Consider the following 18,641-nt stretch of genomic DNA (forward strand, 5'->3'; position numbering starts at 1 on the left):
CACTTTTTGTTGGGAGTGACCCACACTGCCAATCTTGGTGTCTCTGTTCTGTAATGCCAGCTAATTGGGAGATTGAGGCAAGAGAATTTCAAATTTGAGTGAATTCAAGAGGGCCTGGGCAACTTAGTGAGATCCTGTCTCAAGACAAAGTATAAAGACAAAGGATGTAGCTCAGTGATATGTCACCTAGCTAGCATTTGCTATGCAGTAGGTTCAATTCCTAGTATAACACAAAGAAAGAAAAAAGGAAGAAGAGTGAAAATAAATGAGAAGGGAAAGAGCAAGAATGAGAGTGAGAAAGTGAGAGAGACAGAGAGAAAAGGAGACAGAAGGAACACAAGCTGCTAAGATGGGTCAGCAAGATGTCTTAGCTCTGCAGAAAGGTGCCTACTGCCACCTGACACTCTGAGTGATTCCCTGGATCCCACATGTTAGAGGGAAAGAAAGTACTCTCCTAAGCTGTCCTCTGACCTCCACATGTGCATGTTGACATGTGTATGCATACACACACAGAACACATAAATAAATGTAGAAAATATATTTAAAGCATCTATCTACAGTATTAAAGAGAAATACTATGAATAACATGAGCACATTTTCTGAAAACATGCATAGAAAGAGGGCTAATATCCTACAAGTATGAGACAGATTCATTACCCGAGACAAATGTACAATATAGATTAATTTTTCATGTGCTTTTCCAAAAATGTAAGTAAATACATCTCCCTCAACAACTGGGCAACAGAACAGGTAACTTTTTGAGGATAGTAAACACAAGGACTTGGAAAATCTTGGTGTTGATAGGCAATGAAATATCTTTAGCCCCACCGCCAAGTTTGCCAGATAAGGACATTGAGGTCAGAGACAATTTAAGCATTTGGCCAAGACTGTAAATCTTCCTCAGTACCCCAAGCAACTATCTAGACTGAAACTCAAGCATCCTACTGAAGTATAAACTCTTTGTTTTGAATCTACCTTTGGAGCTTTTATTCTATTCAAGTTTAGTGCTCCAAGGCAGATAGGAAACAGGAAGCAGCACAAAAGTCAGCAAGTACAAGGATTGTACTAGCCTGAAGAAGAGTCTGGGCAATGAGGATATTTGTTATTTCAGTAACTAAACTCTCTTGGATAAAATCCAAGAATGCCTGCCTGATCCTGATTTATACTTTCCAGTGCACAAAATTAGACTAAGTTCCAGGGATTGTGCTTCCTTCAAGCAGGCAAAAGGTTAACAACCTTCCAGAGATTCTCAAGAAGTGACTCATTCCCCAGCCTCTAGACAGCCTTTAATTTTTCAAGTAGAGATATGGCTAACTGGGTGGGAGTGCCTCAAGTCTCACATCTCCAATTAATTTTTTCACCCTCTTTTTCCCCACTCCCTTTACGTTTTCCCTCCTGAGTTTTAATGATACAAATAGCACTGAGGCACCATCATCTTCCATACCCCAAAATGAAATAGATTCACATAATAGTTTTACAGCACTGAGCATTCAAGTCAAAATTGCCGTCTGGTTTGCCTTGCTCTGCCTTAATGGCCAACAGGAAATACGCTCAGAGACCTTTATAAGGAAAGCAGAGAACTTTTTAACATAATAATAGTGTCTTAACAATTCATGGAATGCATTAGGGGCTTGGCTGGTTTTAAGATTCTGTCCTTTTTCAAGCTTTCCATGTTCCTTTCTTCTCTGTACATAATGAACCTTTCTCTTAACTTATCAGTCACAGAATCTGAGGGACTTGAAAATTGAAGACCATCCACTTGAATAAATTATTTGGTGTAATAATGTCTAATGATACATCCTACATAATCATAGCAAACCTTGCCCTTGAAATCACAGTCCCGAATTCTATTACCCTATATGCTTATCAATTCAGCCTAGCCGACAGAATTACTGGCTTTTAGATACCATCATTGAACAACAATGTTGACACTAAAATTATAGGTGTTATTTATCAGCTAAAACATCTGTTATAGTCCTAAAAGACAATCACAGAGATTGCTTCTGCTTACATGCAGATGGCTGAACTCCATGCAGCTTCAAAGACTGACCTGGAGTCCAGCAGCTAGTTAGAGAGCTCAGGTATTAATGACATCCTCGAATGAATCCATTTGCAATTTTCAACACAGACATGGTCATGAATACTTGAAATTAAAAGAAAAAAGCTGAAAGTTTCAATGATTGATTGTACACAAAGCAAAATCTGCACTTACTAAGAAGGGAGGTATGAGAAAAATACGGCTTTCACTTAGTTTTTAGAGAATTGATGTGTAGCAGTTGGTGGGGTTTGGGGAAAGGGATGTAATTAATTATGCACAGCAAGGTTCCTGATTGAATGGGATACCCCAGCTCTCAGAAGGTTGCCAGTGATGGATTGAATCGGCAGAGCCATAGCAATGGCCCTTGCAGTGGAAGTCATTACAGTGGGTGTCAGGTGATGTAAATCACAAGGAAAGAATGCAACTTCCCCCTACACACAAAGATTAGACTCAGCTTCAGAATTGAGTTATTATGTGAAATGCCATCCTATTAAAACCCAAAGAGACAACCAAAATTGCCCTTTAAACAATTGTAAACATGAGACTTCTACACAGGGAATTTCTTTATCTGTGATCTTACATGTAGACAATACTCAGTAGCTCTGACCTCTGTTCTTTCCCGGTAAGGGGAAAGGGTGAAGGATGTGCTCAGATTGTCACAGTCCTGAAGATTTAGGTAGGCCTTAGGCAGCATGAATGTATTTTCTCACAGTTCTGAGGCTGGAAACTCAAGATCCCAAAGGATTTTATTTCTGGTGAGGCCTTTTTTTATTTCTTTTCTTTTTAAAAATTTTTAAATCTTTTATTTTTTGGTTTTTCAGGACAGGGTTTCTCTGTATTGCTTTGGAACCTGTCCTAGGACTCACTCTGTAGACCAAGCTCTGAAAGACCTCTCCAGCACTTGGGAGGCAGAGGCAAGCAGATCTTTGTGAGTTCATTATTTTTAAAAATAATGAAAACAGGCCGGATGTTGGTAGCGCATGCCTTTAATCCCAGCACTTGGGAGGCAGAGGCAGGAGGATCTCTGTGAGTTGGAGGCCAGCCTGGTCTACAGAGTGAGTTCCAGGACAATCTCCAAAACAATACAGAGAAACCCTGTCTCAAAAAAACAAAAAAATGAAAACAGTCATGTTATTAAAAAATCGAAGAATGATGTCAAATGTGAGAAACCAAAAGAAGGCTTGTGGGAGTACAAAGTCTTCATAATTCCTGATCCCCTTTGCCTGCTGAAATGCACTCTTGATCAGCAGAGTGGGAAAGCACAAAGGACAAAATGCCATCACCAATTGTATTCACCTCAGAATTTCCTAAGTCCAAGAGGCTGAATTTGAAATACCAAAAATATATATTAATCAAGATGATACTTAATATTGCAGTGGAATGCAAATTTAGGGCATGAGAATGGAGTTTTGTGTTTTACACATTTTACACAGAATGTCTCTTAGAGTTTCAAAAACTCCTTTCCTCTGTAGTAGGAGATAGTCAAATACAAAGGAAACCTAACTCTTTGTAAAAGGCTCTGTCCTGTTGAAATGCATTGTGTTAATCAGATTAAGGTAAGAGGTCACTGTAGTGAACAATAAACAAGAAAGAAGATACAGGAAATGTTTCCTTAAAGAAGTGGTGACTTCTAGTCTCGCATTCAAAGACTAAGCTCAAAATCAGTAAGCTCATCTTATACTCTTTTGGGATATTTGAAGACACTATTAGGAACCCTCCTCCCCCCCACACACACTTCTTTTTCATTTACCTCACTGCCTGTACCAATTATTTGAACAATTTGTTCAGGTACAAGGATTTGATCCATTAATAGGCAAGAGAAGCAAGTAAAGCAAAGTATACATGAATCTTACAGTAAGCAGGAGACTAGCCAACCCTTGAATCTGAAGATTTCATTCAGCATAAAACATAGCATCACTGAAGCAAAATTCCAAGAATTGGTATGACCAACAGAATGTATCATATTTACAGTAACGTGCAGAACTTGAATGACTTGATATACGTTAAAGCATGGTACATCTGGATTATCAAAGCAGTACTTTGAGGCTTTTTATCAATTAACTACATGTTAACTAGAAACAATATGTAAACAAAATGTCTAATAGATTTTAAATTTTTGATAGGAAATCTATACAAATGCTTGCCTTCATCTACTTGTTATTTGATGTTTTAAAGTAGTTTATGTAATATATAACTCTGTGCTATTTTATTTATGAGAATTCCAAAGGAAATAGTATAAAATCAGTAATGGTACAAGTTGATGAAAATAAATTATATTAAAATCCCAGGTCTAGCATTATCAATGGCAAATTTCAGCATGTTTTTATGAACAAATCTGGAGCTTCTGTCTTCTTCTACATGTAATGTTTCAAGGAAAAGAAATGGTATATCCCTATGAAAAACTGAGGAAAACACAGAAGACTATTTCTTATTTATTACAGAAAAAAATCTGAAAACTAGAAGCAATGGTTTCTTTGCCTGCCCACTGCCACCATAGTTTGTCATAATGAGATGTGACAGACTTAATACGAATCAAGAATGGAACCTCAGCTGGGCACACACCTTTAATCCCAGCACTCGGGAGGCATATGATGACTAAAAAGATCCTAAATGGCAAAAGAAAAAGAAAGAAAAGGGCTATACAGTTTTGAATGTAGAGTTCTAGATCAAATATCAACCCAAATATGAAGCCCAATAAAAATATATTCAGTCAACAATTCAAAAACCTAGTCTTACATATGTACCTAACAATTTACTCCAAAAAAGGAAATCACTAAAAATTAAAACTGCACCTAGTAACCTTTAAAAAGTTCTAGATTCACCTATGTTGGTTAGTATGTCTAATAAGATTCCATATCTTTACTGATGAGATCTCTAGGAAAACTATTAATCAGACCCAGCCTAGTATTTCTGAATTTTCCTGGGTCTTTAGGATGAGGTCTTTGCAAGTGTTCTTGCCATGTCAAGTTTTTATAGCTTGTCTAATAAAATTCCTTCCCCTTGAACATTTAATTACTCTAATTTTCCAGTTGATCTGACATGCTCAATGTGAATTATATAAATTTTTCATATTAATGTTAGAATGTTGATTATCTGATTTATCTCTCAGACTTTTTAAAACCAGCTCATTTTCCTTCACTGAAAATTGTGTTTGGGTGTTATTTAATTATTATCAACTGACATATGTAAGCTCCAGGGTGATTATAAAGCTATTTTCAGCCTAATAATTTTTAAATGTCTTTATTTCATGCTGATAAAATTCTCCTTGTTAGAAAAAAAGCTCCCAGAATTAATATACTCATTTGGATTTCTGGTATATGCTTGAGGCCTTGGTTATACTAATCTTCACTATAAAATTAAATCATTGTGGATTAAAAACTAAACCATACACCTCAACATGAGCAAATGAATATTTGAACGCTGAAAAAATGCCCAGGGACATTTTTCTAAAAGCTTCTAAAATGTTTTCCGTGGAGTCCTATGATAACAAACGATTTGGAAGAATGTGTGCACAGTTCCATTCTTACAGTGTCCCTATATGTAGTACATCTCTACCATCTCCTGTAGTCCAGCAACAGTAACTTGACCCAAAAAAATGATCGAAATAGTCTGAACTTGAAAAAGTTTAAATGGAGCCTAACAATAACTTTAAAAATGATGCAAAAGACTAACCTGACCATTTTTCCAGTGCCAAATGAAACGCATGGCAATTTGGTGTGGCAGTGCCCTTGCTGCAATGAACAGATCATCACCCTGACTTTACATACCTACTAGAAGCTTTTATTCCCTTTGTAATTATACTTTCTCCTGTTTCAGATGACTGCTCCACCTTACCATCTGTGTGACCTTGTTCAGTTTCTTCATTGCTTAGAACATGGCCTGAGTAATAAAGGGTATCAGGGGATTGTGCCACCAGAACACTCAATTGTAACTGGGTAAACTGGTGGTGCATGCTTATAGTTGCAGTATATAGGAGGGTGTGGAAGGTGTACTACTTGGACCCAGGAATTGGTGATCAGGCTAAGCAATACAGTGGGATTCCATCTCAAAAAAGAAATGCAGGAACACTCTTTTTATGTTATAACTAGACCTGGGAAGGTAAATCAATGGGCTCAGAGTTACTTATCTGCTTAGTTAAAAACTGGTACTACCATCAGCCTGAGGTTCAAGAGCTCCCCCTTGTTCAGGTCAGCTGTTTCTGTGGGTTAAACAAGCCCAGTCTTGACCCCTATGCTCATCAGTCCTCCCTGTTTGTCTCTGGGTTCCTTGAGTTCAGCTCAGTGTTTAGCTGTGGCTGTCTGCCTCTCCTTCCATCAGTCATTGGTTGAACCCCAGATTGATGGCTGGGAATCCAGCATGGGACTGATCCAGACCCCTGAATGTGGGTGTCAGTGAGGAGGCCTAGGCAGACTATGGGGCCTTGGATGGTAGATCAGTATTTTCCCTGGCATACAAATGGACTTGGGGTGCCCATCCCACAATGAGAGATGCACTCTCAGTCTGGACTCTTGGGGGAGGGCCTAGGCCCTGCCCTGGATGAAATGACAGACTATGGATACCCCCCATAGAGGGCCTCACCCTCCCTGAGGAAAGGAGTGTGGATTGGGGAAAGGGGGGATGGAGGGGGTGTTGGGAGGGCCAGGGAGGAGGGGAGGGAAAGGGAGAGGGGGCTGAGATTGACATGTGAAGCAACCTTGTTTCTAATTTAAATTTAAAAATTAAAAAGAGACATTAAAAAAACCTGGTACTACCTTTCAAATTTGCCTTCTCCGTATTTTTTATACCCATATATTGGTACAGCTTTGGTGCAAGGTTTATTTGTTTGTTTGTATGATTGATTTGCAGTGGATAACAGTTACTCCACAGGCTCAACTGGTCAAAATACTGAGAATAAATTATACTCAATCAGCCATAAATTGGTTATCTATAACACCCCTCCAAGGCTCAGGGAACATGGTGAAAGAATGGTTAGAAAGAGTGTAAGGGCTGGGAAAAAGGGGAGGACTATTGTAGAATACCATCTTCAGGGAAATGCATGGTCATTTTACTCATGAACTCACAGCAGCTTTGATTATCTGCACAAGATTGAGTCCATCAGCATTTTACTATGAATGGGGGAGGATTTTCCAAAGTATCACACCTCCTTAAAGAACTCCTGGAAGCTAACTGCTGCAGGGCAAGGTAAAGACATTTTCTTCAATGGTGTAAGCTGTAATCCTGTAATCAATTTCTCATTCATATTCCTCTAAGTAACCTTAATTAAACTCATCAGCTCACAAAAATAAATAAGGCCAACAATTGCTAAGTGGGACTTGATAAAACCAGAAAGCTTCCGCACAGCTAAAGAAACAGTAGTCTACCTTATATGCCATCCTAGAACCTTCATCTAGTGACTGATGGAAGCAGAGACAGATACCCACAGCTAAACACTGAACCGGAGTCATGGAACTCAGTGACAGAGATGGAGGAGTGACGAGCTAAGGGTTCAAGACCTTGCTGGTGAAGCCCACAAAGACAGCTGACCAGACAAGAGGGAGCTCTTGAACCCCAGATTGATGGCTGAGAGGACAGCAGGGGACTGATCCAGACTCCATGAATGTAGTGTCAGAGAGGAGACCTCAGAAATCACTGTGGCCTTGGGTAGTAGATTAGTGTTTACCATGGCATACGAATGAATTTTGGGAGCCCATTCCACATAGAGGGATGCTCTTTCAGCCTGGACATATAGGGAAGGGCCTAGGTCCTGCCTTGGATGAAATGACAGACACTGGAGATCCCCCCAAGGAGGGCCTCACCCTCCCTGGAAAATGATAGGGATTGAGTGGGGGACTGGAGGGGAGCTGGTGGAGGGACAAGGGAGGAGGGTGGGAGAGGGAGCTGGGATTAATATGTGAAGCATGCAGGTTTCTAATTTAAATAAAAACATATGTTGAGAAAAATATTTCAAAAAATGGGTCTGGGACCCGGATAGAGTCCTCAAATAAAACCTGCTAATCAAAACAATTTTTGAGATTTCATCTTACCCCAATCAGAATGGCTAAGATACACAAAACCAGCCACAAATGCTGGTGAGGATATGGGGAAAAGGGAACCCTCATTTACTGTTGGTGGGACTGCAAACAGACCCAGACACTCAAAAATCACATAGCAAGCTTGAAGTCAGTCTGCAATACAAAAGAAAAAGTTATGAAAGAGGGGAAATGGAGGGGAAGGGAAGGAGGAAGCAAGAGGAAGGGAAAGAAAAAAAACAGAGGTTAAGATTAACACTATACTGCTTCTTACTGTGTAGTAAATGTATAACAGCCATGGTGAATTACTTGCCTTTCAAGGTCTATCCTTTGGTGAGAATTTTGGATCTTATCAGGTCATAAAGATTTTATTAATTTTAAAGAGGCCATGAATTTGAAGGAGAGTGGGCAGGGTATATGGGAAAGTTTGGAGGAAGGGGAGAGAAGGAAGAAATGTTTTAATTAAAATACAATCTCAAAAATAAACAAAAAATAATGTAAGAAAAAAGATTTTAGTATTTTTAATTTGTGTGCATGTGTATGTGTGCATGCGTACACCTGCCATCACATGTGAGTTCAAGTTCCTGCAGAGAACAGAGACATAGATATTTCTGGAACTGGAGTTTCAGATGGTTGTGAGCCACTTGTCATGGATGCTGGGAACCATGTTCTCTGCAAGACTAGTTTGTGCTCTTAACTGTGAAAGCATCCTTGCTGCCTCTCTTCTTTAAAAAGGATTTTATTTTTTAAAGAAACAAGTAACTCTCAATTTTATCAATTCTAAGAAGAGGGGAGTCTTTAAGTGTCATTTGTAGAAAGGTTTTGTCCTATGCACCATCACCTTAGCCTTTTTACCAAATTGTATGTGCAAAAGTTGAAGGAATCTTATAGGCCCATCTGGCTAAACTCCTATCCTCTTGAAAAGCTATCCTCCCACAGCATGTTCACCAGCCCATCAATACAAACTGGCCTGAATTGGACAATTAGAACAGACAGCCTACTTAGTTTATAACTATTCACACACTGCTTTACAAAATGATTTTGAATACAGTCTTTGGAAAAATAACTTTAAACATTATGTTGTTGATTTTCATAGAATCTTTTCAAAACTAGAATTAATAATTCAAAGGGAAAGACTGTCAAAGAAGTTGTAATTACTAAGGGTGACATTTTATTGCATGCAGTATAGCAATCAGTGTATAATAATATTTAAACTAATTACAGCTTTTAGTCAAAAATCTGAGATGGGAAACTATTTTTTAAATAGAAATCTGATAACCCATTCACAAAGTAAACCCTCACTTTCCAATTCACTCTTGTTATTGATTTTAATACAGAAGCTAAATAATAAGTTACCAAAAGTTCCCAATCTATTATATAAATATAATAGGACAAATGCTTATTTGTGAGTTAATAAAGGATGATGCCCATCAAAACTTCTTCATGGGATCCTTAGAAATAATGTACTTCCCCCAAAGACATCTAATAGTTCCATTTGTTTTCTGTCTCAGACACCAAGTCTCCTAACTTCAAAGAAAATGTATTTGAGCCCCTTGCTTTGTGTCTATGCCTAATATTAACACTTCAGAGTATTGATATAAAAACATTAGGTCCAGATCCAGCAGTCAAGGGTAATGCTTACTATTCTATACTTCTAATTATATTCATATAAAACATGATTATTAAATGCACTCAGTAGCTTCTAGATGTCTAAATACAAACTATGCATACTCACATGACCCCCCTTTCTAGTATTTCAAGTCTAAACCTAATATATCTCTGAAAATAGGCACTTAAAACCCTACAAATCTTTAAATTCTAGACAGTTGCCTAAGTCTTTTTAACAGATGAATTTCCCAAGCAGCACATACCCACTCCTCTAAGCAATGATAACATTAGCCACCTAATCCATAACATTTCTTCCCAAGTACTGGCCTAGTTATGATATGAGATGTGGGCAGATTCTTGACCTAGTGCCCATCTCTAGCCTTTTTACTATAGCCAAATAATTTAAAGTCACTATGATTCTTTCCATGCCTTCACGTGAAACTCGAGTTACTTTTCTGCTCTTGTTAGACTATTCCTGAGTTTCACGTTCTCTGGAGAGGAAAAGTATATAGCTGAATGAAACTAATGATAAATAGCAGGAGACAAGACCACTGTCAACTAAATCACAATCTGCCACTTCACTCACAAAAATTTCATTTTTTCATTCACAGTGGGCCCCCTCTTAGTCCTAAATGTACGAGAGTAAGAGTAACAGGGATTAGAAGAGAGTATTGGAAAACCCACGAATGTGGCCTTTACTTGTCCTATAGGGCATTTCATATGAAAGAATCTAAGTGTTCATTTCTAAACATTAGTCATAGTGCTTCTTTACAGGAATACACCTTTATGTGTGCTTTCCCCCACCTCATTTTCAGAGTATACCAGAAGAGTATGCTAAAAACTATGGAGGGATCTAACATAAATACACATAGGTGTAATATGCTTCTTAAAAGATCTGTAAGAAAAACCTGAGAAGCTTGAATGAAGTAGCAGGCTCACTAACATACTTAGGAAAGTGCCTATTATGTGGCATAGCATATACCTTACAAAATAAAATTAGCCCTGAACTATATGGACTAGCATCTCAGATCAAATAACTCTATTATCAGTTCCTCTTGGAAGGAGTAGCAAAATTAATCAGGAGACTTTAACACAAAACATTTTAAGCAAATGCAGAGGTTTATAACCTGAGTGTAGAATCATTCTTTATTCTTTTAGACCCTAGCAGTCTAAATAAATAAAAGCCAAATAATTCTAGTATACTAGTACCTCTAGTATATTAGCAGGACAAAAGCAAACAAAGAACATCATTATGCTGTCAGTTTGCATGGCTATGTATGTCTGATATCTGTAATATCTACACTTTGATGTGGGATAGCTTTTGGCAACCTGGCACACACTAGTATCATCTGGAAAGAAGGAATGTCAGTTGAGAAAATGCCTCGATCAGATTAGCGTGTTGGCAAGCCTGTGGGGCTATTTCTTGGACTGATAATTGATGTGGGAGGGTCCAGAACACCGTAAACAGTGGTCCTGAGTTGTGTTAGAAAACACACTGAGCAAGCCAGAGAGAGCAAACCAGTAAGCAGCATTCTTACGTTTTCTATTTCAGTTCTTGCCTTAACTTCCCACCCTGAATTCCCTCAAAGATGGAGTCTGGACACTTTAAGGTGAAATGAACCCTTTCCTCATTTTTTGTTGTCACTGCTTTATTACAGCAATAGAAAACAAGCAAATGCTACAGACAAATTGCACTAATGCTAAGAAAAATCACAAGCCTGGCTGCAACACCAGATTTTGATCATTATATCTAAAGGGGGGGTCCTATAATAGAAGTGCTGCTGACAATGTCCCAAATGACAGCCTGGGCTCAGTTCAAGCTGGACTCTGACCAGGTAAACAGAAGGGTTGCTATCAGGTAAACAAAAACCTAAACTCTGCATTCCTCAGAAAAATCCTGAGTCAGGTTTGTGCTTCCCAGGAAAAGTCATTATTTCCCTTATCTGTCTCTAATGGTCAACTCCCTCAAGGCAAAGTGCATCTAGCTCTGGAACAGATTAAAGTCTCTCCATGCTAAATCCTAGACTATTCTGGCTGATAACGGTCCTCCTGCCACTACCTGTCCCCATAAATCTAACGAGGATTTTCATGATGGCAACTATTCTCTGTGCCCCGGACATAATTCAACAGTTTGATTCCCTGAATAAACTTTTCTTTCTATCCACCATGGTGAGTTCACCATGCCCTTGCTTATATCTGGTACTGAAACCAAGGAAGAAAACTTGGGTCCTCCAAATCCCAGTCTCTCCCAAAAGGACCAAACTGCCAATTTGGCCCTCCTGGGCACAGATCATTTGTCTCTTATGGCTTGTGCCACCCACCATATTTGACTCCAAATTTAGAGTTCATCTCTTTAACCACTTCCATTGTTCTACCTGCTCTACCCACTCACCTTTTCCTTACCCACTTAAGTGTTCTCGGAGCTGCGAACCAAGTCTCTGCCTCTTGATTGCTCAATAAAAGTTGCTCTGGTATGCCAGGCATACCAGATGCAACCAGCCTTTTTGACTATCCATAAAGTGACAAGTCATGCCTGCTCATGTGATCCTGGCATCTCTTTGGCAAGTTTCAGTCCCCTGGGGATGTCCTTGGACTAAGACTCTGTCCTGAGTTACCATTTACTGTGTCATTCATTCCTGTGCCTCCATTTCTATTCTGTTATATCCTCACAATCTGTAACTCCTACTTCTCACAGATAAGCTATTGGAATCCTCCTTCCAGTAGAACTCATATTTATGACCTCTAATACCTGAACTTGGGAAGGAAAAGAAATCTTTCCTAAACTCTCTTATTGAGTTCTTTGTTCTCTCTTGGAAATTCTTTACTACCAACCTTTCTTCAAGGACAGCTCCCTTCCTCTAACAAATCATAGGCTCTTGTCACTCAAAACTGGACTCTTCAACTCCCCTTGTCTGTCTCCTTAAATCTCTTTCTCTCTTTGGAGTCAGATAGACCATTAAGTCTTGTTGCCTGACTTTACTACGACACAGCTTGGCCTCAATGCAAGCTTGACAATCAGTCTTTCTGGCAAGAAAACAGAAAACTCGATTTCCAAATTCTCACAGATTCTGACAAGTTCTGCCACAGCACAAGCATATGATCCAAAAAAATCCCTTACGTCTAAGCTTTCTTTGTGTTCTGTGCTTGTCCCTCCCTTTGATCACTAGGCTCAGTATTACAGAGATCCAAATGTATTTGGGATATGGATAGCGTTTGGAAATTGTCATGTTTTACCCTATTAATAAACTGGCTCAGGGCTACAGAGATGGCTTGGTGGTTAAGAGCACAGACTGCTCTTCCAGAGGTCTTGAGTTCAATTTCAGGCAATGACATGGTGGTTCACAACCACCTCTGCTGGCATGCAGACAGAAGAGTGCACACAGAATAAATAAATAAAATTTAAAAACCTGGCTCTAGGGATGGGATTTGATCTGCCCACTTTCGCCTCAATCATATTTATCTAAACGTTTCATCCAAAGCCTGTCTTGGGTCAGGCTTGTACCCTGGCTGTTTGACACGGAGAGTGAATAGGAAAAGACACTATACACTTGAGAGCTAAGCAGTCAACTACTGTCAACAGAGGTTACTATTTATCTCATGGCAAGACTGTTTGGAGGCAACACTAGGCTCTGACATATTTTGGATAAGGATGGATTTTTGTATAATGGGTTTTGTTCTAAGAGCAAAAAATAACAGCAGGAGACAAAAATCATGGGCATAATTAATAGAAAATATGACTTATGAACAACAAATATCTGATGATTAAAGTTTATGAAATCCTAAGATTATAACAAAAACTTAAAGACAAAAAATAACTTAACAAAACAAACTTAAAGGCATATGTCTAACCAGTTATATCTTTCTTAACTTTGTTAAGCTTTAGCTATTTTGAAAAACTTTTTTTAAAAACTGGTATTTTGTAAAATTACACTATAAAAGGATCAGTAAAATGAGGTTTCCAGTATCTCCAAAGATGGTGTATTTGACTTGAAGTTTATTTTGATTCTAAAGAATCTTCAATTCAAAATTTAAAACTCAATTTTAAGTGATAAAATTATAAAATATCAATCTTACAAAAGTTATTAATTTACTATAAACTGTTAAAAGACAATTAAGACATTCAAGTTAATGGTCACCTTATAAGTGATCAAATTCTTTAGTGTGCTCAGAGCCATGTTTGTCAAGCTAAGTACAAATGTCATTCATTGACAGGAACAAGCTTTTTTATATCTCTTATTATATAACCTTCAGTATGTGTTGTCAAGTATAGCCTGAAGCAAGTAAATGAAAACCAGTAAAGTTTGTTTAATGCAAAATAACATTCCAAATTGAATATATTTACAAAAGAAATTAAGAGACTAGATAATGACTCTCAAACCTTTCATAGAGGTCTGCTGAATATGGCATTTAAGGGAAGAATAGGAAAGAGTGGAAAGGGATTCCCATGATAGGCAAAAATACCAGCTTCTATTAGCAGCCCTGATTTACCTATCTCTCTTCCAAAACTCTCCACTTAATCTGTCCTCCTAAAACAGACAAGACTTTTCCTGCTGCTTACTGCTCTCTGCACCACCCCCAAAACAGTTAGCCCAGCACTTTGATTCCCTGAATTCACTTTCTTTCTACACAGAGTGGGTTAGTGCAATGGTTTCAGCTGTGCCCTTGCTTATGATTAACAACTCAGTGTCTAAGGTTGCAAATGTATTATTCTCACATTTCTTTTTCTGCATGTCAAAACTTTGTCTGCTCTGGCAACTCACTATCTTGGGGTGAGGGTTCTAGACAGGGTTTCTTTAAGTAGTCCTGGCTATCCCAGAACTAGCTTTGTAGACCAATCTGGCCTCACTCACAAGAGATCTGCCTGCTTCTGCCTCTAAGTGCTGGGAATAAAGGCGTACACCACCACCACCCAGCTCTTAGTATATTCTTACCCTTACTCTATCTTAGAAAGTCAAGACAAGTTGCAATCTCTTACTATTTTCTGAAACTTTTTTATCTAACCAGTAATGTTTTCTTTCCTTTGCCTATTCTGGTGTGGGCTTTGTTGATGCAGCTGTTTTTGAGTCATATCTACTCTTGTAAGTAAACCCTCACCAATATTCCTGTAAGTAAGCTCAATAAAATATCACTTGTTTATCAATATGGACTTTGGTATTGTCTGTACTTTTTATCCGTCATCAATGTAATGAGAAGACACATGATCAAGTCTCCCCAGGTGTAGTGTCACACAGCAAGGGTCCACATCTTTGGGGGGGAAACATATTTTTCTTTTCCCAGCAGGTATAAATTGCCAGTATCTTCCCAGCTAGGAATGGAACTTCATGAACCCCTCTCTACCAACCATGATGGGATCTTGGCTGGCATGCTCCTGTGAAGGTCTTTTGTGTGTGCACTCACTGTCACTAAGGTCATGTATATAACAGCTCTTCCACATTGTGTTTTTTTTTTGAAATGGGGGAAATACTGTGTAGCCCTTGATGCACCTTATAAAGGAATCGTCCCCCCAAATGTCAAGGTTCTAAACTCTGCTCAAAATTCCAGGAAGTCAGATGTTTGGGGATTGCAGAAGAATGGCTGCTAAGAGGCAACAGACCCTGCAGTTTCAAAAACAGCTTATTTAAGGAAAACAGATAACTCCATTCTGCCCACAATGAACCATCTCTCCCCACTTCCAGATTCTTAGCTATAAAATCTCTACCTTGAAGACATTGAGTGTCTTAAGTCTTGTGCTCTGATCACACTGGGGTCAGAACTCGAGATGCCACCTCTCTGAATTAAATAAAGCATGCTGTAGCTGATTGGGATGATTTAAATTATCGTATTTTATTTCTTTCTACAAACCTAATCCTTACCTATCCTTACAGCTTAGTTTTCACATTTCATGATTGTAAGACTTACATAACAATGAACAAAAATCACACCAAATGAGAATATAGAATGCATAGGTAGCAGTGTGTTAGGGATTACTAAAACTAAAATTCTGGGCAGAAATAATAAGATAGGCAAAATCCCTAAGTTAAAATGTTTTGAAGAATTAGACTGATTTAGTCAAATGACCTACATTTATATTAACCAAATATCCAAGCAAATAGTTTGGTCAGAACCCTGAGAGAACTTGAACCTCACTGAGATGGGATTTGCCTGCATGGTTTTAAGTAAAAATGCAGCTTTACTGTATAAACATTTATATTAGACAAGTACCTCTCACAGTCTGGACACTTTTAGATGTGGTTTTTTTTTCCTTTTTTTTTTATAGCTGAGCTTCTTCTTTTTTTTGATTTTCTTTTTTTATTATTATTATTTTTTTAATTTCCATTTTAAATTTAGATAAGAAACAAGGTTGCTTCACAAGTCAGTTCGAGGTCCCTCTCCCTTTCCCTCCCCTCCTCCCGTGCCCTCCCCCCATCCCCCCCCGTTATCCCCTCATTCCCCCAGGGTGAGGCCCTCCATGGGGGTGTCCATAGTCTGTCATTTCATATAGGGCAGGGCCTAGACCCTTCCCCAAGAGTTCAGGGTGAGAGTGCACCTCACATTGTTCTATGGGAGTCCAGAGTCCGTGTGTATACTTGGGATGGGTACTGATTTGGGCTGGAGAGATGGCTCAGCCGTTAAAGGCTAGGCTCACAACCAAAAATAGATGTGGTTTTAATAAAAATCTTTACATGTAATCATTTTGGTTTGTCAATCAAAACTATGTATATTACAATGCTTCTCCTCTGTGGTTCTCACATAATCTTACCTATGTAAGAATCTTGAGACAGACACTCAGCACAGGTGGAAAAGTGAAGTAAGATCTGTTGGAAAGAGACCAGACTTGGATAAGAAAAAAAACATTCTGAGTAGCAGGCCACATTACACCTTTTTGTGCATTATAAACCCTCACCATTTTTTTTCCATGATAGTCTCAGCAGGTATTTCTTGTTCTTCATTATCTAGTGACATGCTTGCCCAGATATTGATGACTACATTAACAGGACTTTCAACCTAAATAAGAGAAAAACACAAATGAAAGCTCCCAAGTCTATTGTTTAGGCTTTCCTAAGGCACTTACAGAGATTTGGAGTCTTTTGTTTCACTTGTACAACCTCAGGAACCTGGCAAACTTAGCCACAATGTGCCAACCTCGTCAGCTACTTCTAGGCATTGGGCACAACTTTTTAAATTTTATGTTCCAAAGAAACAAATAGTAGTACTTTTTCTCCTTTCAGAGCCTCGAGTAGACCTGTTTCTCCCATAAGAGGCAGTAAATTCCCAGAATCAAACTTAGACACTAAGAATATAATATGAACCAGGCAAAATAAACTACTTTTCATATGTTTACATTCCCATGGGAACAACCTTCACTGACTCTGCATCAAGCATCATAAAAGGGCAAAGTTCCTGTGAAGATTACTGTCCTTTTACTGCTTCTACACATACTGTCACCAAAGTCATGCCTCCAACTCATCTGCATGAGCCACAAAACTTTTGAAATTCCACACAATATAATGCTTTCTAGATGATTTGCTTTAACCAAAAAATAGAATAGAATCTTTTAAGTTCAATGAGTTACTATACCTTTTCCAAAATAGCTATAGAACATTAGAGTTTAAAAATAAAGTCAGACACTTGAGTAAGAAAGAATAAATTTAGATCTTAAAAACTATATCATCTTCAAGCCGGGCAGTGGTGGCGCACGCCTTTAATCCCAGCACTCGGGAGGCAGAGGCAGGCGGATCTCTGTGAGTTCGAGGCTGGGCTGGACTGACAGCCTCAAAAACAACACAGAGAAACCCTGTCTCGTAAAAAACCAAAAAACCCTATCATCTTCAAAGAATATGGATATTTCATAAAAACATTAGTTGAAGTAACATCAAAATATTCAGAGTGGTCATGACTAGATATTTGGACCATGAATGATTTACAATATATTCAATGATGCTCAAGACATTTTCAGATGAATTGAGAGTGTATCTTTTCCTAAATCTATATTCAGCCATAACATCATTAATTGTCTGGAATTCAGTGTGAGAATACTTACATCTTAGAAACTGGAAAAAATTCCACATATCCAATTTTTCCTTTCCTTCGGAAAGCCAATTGTTTTTTAAAATGTTACTTTTTAATAGTCTCTAGACTTTCATTGTAAGCACATATTGCGATTATAATTTGGAAGTTATTTTTAAAGGAAAAAACTGGGCCCATTAACTTCTGTGTAAATAGTGCTTTTTCATGAAGTATGATGAAAAAACCCTTTCTCCTCCATAAAAGAGCCATTATCCATAGGCTTGACCTAAAATTACCCATGCAATCTAAACTCTCTGGTACTTACATAAACAAGAAGCATCAAAATACATTTCATCCAAGTAAAAGTTTCAGGGAGTAAAAGCACTCCATGGCTTAACACATTAAAATTCTACTTGCAAAGTAGATCACTACTGAGGGTAAAGAGAAAGGTCTGAACTGATTTGGTTTCTAGAAGTCACAATCTACCCTAAGTTTCACAAATTCTGAGACTATCCACCCAAGTAGAGACATCCCCGTTTATATTCTTCAACCTTATGACTATTTTTGAATGCTAATACTTAACAAAATTACCCACTAAATTGCTCTAAAGATTTCCTCCAGAATCTCCCAATAAAGAAAAGCAGGATAACTGTGGAGTAAGTACAGAAACTTTCATTTAAATAGAGAAAAAGAAAAGATCACAGCTATTACTTCTGGATGAGTAAGTTAGCACCAACATCATACCACTTCATGAAGGAACAAGATGCTGTCTTCTTGTTCTCCTTGGGTGTTAGGCATATATGTGGAACACACACACACACACACACACACAGAGAGAGAGAGAGAGAGAGAGAGAGAGAGAGAGAGAGAGAGAGAGAGAGAGAGAGAGAGAGAGAGAACATGCATACAAATCAAATGAATAAATTTTTAAAAATAATTTTGATGAAATGACTGAATACCTAGTCAGAATATTGACAGAGAAGATAAAAGTCAAACTCAAA

The 18,641-nt window shown here is 38.3% G+C and overlaps 1 protein-coding gene across 2 annotated transcripts in view; it reads right to left on the minus strand.

Moving 5' to 3' along the window:
* The window catches only part of Usp26 (ubiquitin specific peptidase 26), a 48,495-nt gene that overhangs the window by 19,920 nt on the left and 9,934 nt on the right, over nt 1-18,641 (minus strand). For both annotated transcript variants that reach the window (XM_005085561.3, XM_021236222.2), the window contains exons 5-6: nt 16,538-16,638; nt 16,394-16,448 (exon numbers count right to left, since the gene is read on the minus strand). The gene's annotated coding sequence lies outside the window, so the exon portion shown is untranslated. The remainder of the gene's footprint in view (nt 1-16,393; nt 16,449-16,537; nt 16,639-18,641) is intronic.

This window comes from Mesocricetus auratus, unplaced genomic scaffold (assembly GCF_017639785.1).
Source record: "Mesocricetus auratus isolate SY011 unplaced genomic scaffold, BCM_Maur_2.0 Super-Scaffold_100003, whole genome shotgun sequence".
Classification (NCBI taxonomy): Eukaryota; Metazoa; Chordata; class Mammalia; order Rodentia; family Cricetidae; genus Mesocricetus; species Mesocricetus auratus.